Source organism: Panthera uncia, chromosome D1 (genome assembly GCF_023721935.1).
Source record: "Panthera uncia isolate 11264 chromosome D1, Puncia_PCG_1.0, whole genome shotgun sequence".
NCBI classification, from domain to species: Eukaryota; Metazoa; Chordata; class Mammalia; order Carnivora; family Felidae; genus Panthera; species Panthera uncia.
This window is the reverse complement of record NC_064808.1, coordinates 501,538-506,768: the sequence shown is the minus strand read 5'-3', so window position 1 is coordinate 506,768 and position 5,231 is coordinate 501,538. Positions and strand designations below refer to the sequence as shown.

Below are 5,231 nucleotides of genomic sequence, written 5' to 3'. Positions count from 1 at the left end.
CTCTTTTTATAAGAACACAGTCTCGTGGGACGAGGGGCCCACCCTGACGACCTCATCCTCACTCATTACATCTGCAAGGACCCTTTCTCCAAATCAGGTCCCACTGTGAGGTCCGGAGTGGGGGGGACACAGTTCCCCCCCACCGCAGGAGGGAGCAGTTGCCTCTGGGCCTTTGAGGACGGGCGTGGGCAGGGGAGGCCAGCAGCCCTCGAGGGCCCTGGGGTCCGGCGAGCGTCCAGAGGGTCACAAGGGCCAGGGCCTGAGAGGGGGTGAACGGGCGGGTCCGGCAGGTCAGGGCGGCGCCCCCCTCGGGGCTGCTTTCAAGCTCCACGGTCTCCCTTTTGACGTTCTTAATAGCGTTTGACCCAGAGGCCCCGCCTTTTCACGCCGCACCAGGCCCGTGAATCAGGGGACAGTGGCGGCGGCCGGAAGACATGTCTTGGGAGGAGCACCCGGCCTCTATCTGCCCTCACCGTTCCTGGCAAGGCCCCTAAATTTCCCAGCTGTGATGTTGGGGCCGACCTCACCGTAGGGGCAGAGGAAGGACCAAATGGCGGGCCGATCCGGGGTGGCCCGTGTCCCTGGGGATGCTGGCCGCGATGCTGAGGCCCAGCCCCCACTCGGACAGACGTCCAGCCACTGCATCCTGGTCCGTGGCAGGACAGCGAGAGTGACCCTGGGAACCACAGAGGGGACGGGGGAGGCAGCAGGCTGAGAGCTCCCGGTGGCCCTGCGCAGTCCTGGTGCGGGACCCCCTTCACAGTGTTGAATGGGGAGGCTCCTCGGTGCGTGCGGGTGGGGACGAGGGCGCCTCACCGCCTCCCAGTCGGCTTGTCCCTTGGCCAGGCCCCACCCTGAAGCATGAACACTCTGGGGGCGCTACTGCCCTCCCCGCCTCCCCGGGGAGCCCCTACGCCCCCACCTCCGGGGCCTGGTGATGCTGATGGTGCCAAGTCAGCTCCAAGCTCCCTGAGTGTGGGGGCGAGGAGCCCGGGAGGGGCAGCAGGAGACCGGGGAACCCAGCAGCTCAGGAAAGTAAAGGAAGCGGGGGTGTGCGGCACGGGGCATTTCTGCAGGGCCCCAGCAGTCAGTGGCCTGAAGAGCTCAGACCAGTCGGGGGGCCCGAGGTGTGGCCTCGAGAGGCTCGGAGAACAGGTGCATCTGTGCTCCGCTCCCGGGAGGCTTCCGTCCAGAGAGATGATGCTTATCGTGGAGGCTTGGGGGCCGGACCCGTGTCCTGGTGCTTACGCACGGCCTGCCGCGCCCAGACTTCCATCCAGGACTCTGGGGGATTCAGGAGCCCACGGGGCCTCCCCGACAGGCGTCCCGACACTGTCTGGCCCGTGCACGCACTGCTGCCTTCCCGGGGCCCCTCTCTGTCACCGCTGGCCCTTGCAACTTGCTTAACACTTCCTGATGACTGGTTGGGTTTTTTTTTTTTTCTCTTCTCTTGCATCAACAGATTAAAAAACAACACCCCAACCCCAGCCCCAGTGCCCTTCAAACCTCAACCTGCAGCCGGAAGGGGGAAGTGAAACCCAGCTGGGGGAGGGGGACGCTGGGACCAGCCGCCTGAGGGAGCAGCCGGAGTCACAGGCACACGCACAGCCCCAAGCGGCCCGGACCCCGGCCCGATGGCAGAGGCTCCGAGCCACCCTGGCTCCGAGGAGCAGGAGGCGCTCCTGGCAGACAAAGACGCCGGGTAAGAGTCCGTTCTGAGCGCGCGGGAGAGTTCGCATTTACAGTGGGTGGCGCTTAATCTGGGGGTGGATGGGGCCGCCGGGACTTGGGGCAGCAGGCGGCTGCAGGGTACTTCCCGGGGTCCCCGTCTCACCCCGCGGTGGGTGCGTGTCTCTCCAGTCGGCCTCTGTAGCCGGGCTTCAGCGGGAGAGGCCGGCTTCGCGCCCCAGCCACTGGGATGCTGACCCAGGACACGGAGGCCCGGACCCCCGAGGCAGGGACTCAGGGCCTTACCCCGGCAGGAGGTGGGGGTGGGAGGGCCCGGCCGGGAGGGGCTGCTTGGCCCCAGGACCCTCGAAGCCCTTGCTGGAGGCCAGGCCGGGTGCCCCGCCCGCCCCCGCCCAGGTGACGGAGGTGACGATGCTGGCCGCTGCCTGCTCCCAGTGCTGCAGCCGCTGTTGCTTAGAGATGGCGCGGGAGGCGGACACGGGCAGAAGGGGAGTGCCACACACCCGGACCTGGGCAGGGAGCCCCGCGGAGCCGCTGGGTGCCAGCCTGTGCAGGGACAGGACACCCAGAGCCACCAGCATGGAGAGGAGGGCGCTGCTGGTCAGCTCCGTCTGCTCCCCCACCCCCGCCCCCAGCAGCACCTGCTGGGCAGGGCGGAGCCGCAGGCCAGGTCCCCACAGCCTCAGGGCTGACTTGTTCAGTGGGTTCTAACCACTGAGGTCGGTGTCGCCTCCCTGATCCTGTGGCGACGTCTTTATTCGTAACGAGGGAACCGATCTGGAAGTCTCTGCCATGAGTGTGCATGTGTGCGTGAGGCAGGTGGAAGGGTGCCTTCCCCTCGCCCAGGCCCACAGGGCGCCCTGCTTCGGGGGTTCAGGGGCCCGAGCGCTGGGGGGAGGGGGCGACCGGCAGACAGCTGTGCCCCACTCAGGAATGTCTCCTCCCATCAGCCTGTCTCGTGTTCCTCCGGCCACCGTGTGCCCATAGAAGGGCACGGCTTGAGCAGCCTGGCCGGGGCATCCCCGCCTCCCTCCTTGACCCCCCCACCCCAGCTGTCCCTCGGGAGGAGGACACAGAGGACGGCGTGGACCGCGGCCGAGGCCCAGGCAGGCGGGGAGGCACCTGTGCCTGCTCGGTCAGGAGCTCAGCCTGAGAGCTGGCTGAATGCCCCTGGCCCCTTAGGGCCTGGGACCCCCGCCCAAGCACCCCCCCCCCCCCCCCCCAATGTGGTGTCAGAACGAAACTGAGACCCAGGGTGTGGCACGGTTCTCATTTCACAAGGTGACTAAGGGAACTGGGATTTTCCTGTCCAGAGTGGGTGAGAAGTCCCGTTGCCCAGGATGGGGATGTGTGGCCTGGGAAGCCCCCATGGGAGACCCCAGGAGGGCCAAGGCTGGGCAGGTTGGGGCTGGAGCATTCCAGATAAGACCTGCCCCCAGACCCCCTCTATTGCCTGCATCCAAGACATCGCCCCTCCTATCCAGCCAGGTCAGGCCTCCCCCCTGCAACTGGGCAATGGGCTGTCCCCTCAGACTGTCCCCTCAGACTCTTCCAAGATGGGGCCACCCCCCTCAGACTAACCCTTGCCAGACTGCCCTAAGATGGGGCCACCTCCCTCAGACTGCCCCAGGATGGGGTCACCCCCCTCAGACTGCCCTGAGATGGGGCCACCCTGCTCAGACTGCCCCAGGATGGGGCCACTTCCTCAGACTACCCCAGGAGGGGGCTTTCCCTCTCAGACTGCCCCAGGATTGGGTCACCCCCCTCAGACTGCCCTGGGATGGGGCCACCCTGCTCAGACTGCCCCAGGATGGGGCCACTTCCTCAGACTACCCCAGGAGGGGGCTTTCCCTCTCAGACTGCCCCAGGATGGGCCATCCTCCTCAGACTGCCCCAGGATTGGGCCACCTCCCTCAGACTGCCCCCAGGATGAGGCTTCCCCTCTCAGACTGCCTCAGGATGGGGCCAACGCCCCTCAGACTGCTATGGGATGGGACCACCTCCCTCAGACAGCCCCAGGATGGGGCCTCTCCTCTCAGAACCTCACATTAGGGCCTAGGACTGGGGCGTACCCCAACAACGTGCCCTGGGCAGGGTGTTTGCCCCTCCTCTGTCCCACTTGTGGGCCAGGTCAAGATACCCTCTCCTTGCTCTGGCTGCCCAGCTGTGGGGTCCCACAGGGCTGGCCAGGACCACGGGTCTCTGTGGGGCCCCCTGGTGGAGCTGAGGTGTGGCCCTGCACCCCTCCCTGTGGGGAACCATGGACCTGAGACCCTGAGGAGAGCGGGGACAGGGCCTCCACACAGTGCATGGAAGGGAGTCTCAAGATGTCCCAGGGTCCTGGGCTTGGCAGGTCTGGATCCCTGAATCCCAACCCCTTGGAGGCCCCATGTGCACCCCCAGCGTGCACCCCGAACTTCAGCAGGGCCAGACCAGGCTGTGCTGGGCCCTCCCCATGTCCACGTGACAGGAGAGCTGCCCCACACTGCAGACGGGCCTCGCCCCTGCCCCGGCCCGGCCTGCTCCCCAGCTTGGCAAGGATGCCCTCTCCCGGGGGTCTCTGTACCCCTGTCCCCAGCATGCTCTTTCTCCACGAGGCCACTGGACCCCACATGTGGAACCATTCACCACGGGGCAGCAAAAGCCATACCTCCGGAGGCCCCTGCAGGCCGGCCCTGGGTCCTCAGACCTCACTTCCCCTCCAAGATTTGCTAAAAGCACCTCCGAGTTCTGACAGGTGCCAGAGTCACTGCAGACTTTCCTTCCAAGCCCTGCCTGGCTGTCCTGCCCCATTGCCAGGTTTCCAAAGGCCCATCAGGCCCACCTGCAGTGACCACTGCCCTCGGCTTCCTTTGCATCTGCCACTGCCTGTGGTCAAGCCCCAGCCTGGGAGCCCTAGTCCTGTCCTGGGATCCCTGATCCTATCCTGGAGCCCTGGTCTTTTCTTGGGAGCCCTGCTCCTGTCCTGGAGCCCTGGTCAGTCCTGGAGTCCTGGTCCTATCCTGGAGGCCTATTTCTGTCCTGGGAGCCCTGATCCTACCTTGGGAACCCTGGTCCTGTCCTAGAGCCCTGGTCCTGTCCTGGGAACCATGATCCTATCCTGGAAAGCCTGGTTCTATCCTGGAGCCCTGGTCCTATCCTGAGGCCTGGTCCTATTCTGGGAGCCCTGGTCCTATCCTGGGACCCTGGTCCCGTCCTGGGGCCCTAGTCTTGTCCTGGGGCCCTGGACCTGTCCTGGAGTCCTGGTCCTGTCCTGGAGCTCTGGTCTTGTCTTGGGAGCCTTGGTCCTGTCCTGGAGCCCTGGTCCTGTCCTGGGATCCCTGGTCTTGTCCTGGGATCCCTGGTCAGTCCTGGAGTCCTGGTCCTATCCTGGAGGCCTGTTTCTGTCCTGGGAGCCGTGATACTACCTTGGGAACCCTGGTCCTGTCCTGGGGCCCTGGCCCTGTCCTGGAGTCCTGGTCCTGTCCTGGAGCTCTGGTCTTGTCTTGGGAGTCTTGGTCCTGTCCTGGGGCCCTGGTCCTGTCCTGGGAGCCTTGGTCCTG

At 65.9% G+C, this 5,231-nt stretch overlaps 1 long non-coding RNA gene across 1 annotated transcript; it reads left to right on the top strand.

The window, feature by feature from the left end:
* On the top strand, nt 1-4,277 carry LOC125911621 (uncharacterized). The gene is made up of 2 exons (XR_007454386.1): nt 1-97; nt 1,463-4,277. It is a non-coding gene; the product is annotated as an uncharacterized LOC125911621 (long non-coding RNA).
* Nucleotides 4,278-5,231: the final 954 nt, after the last annotated feature.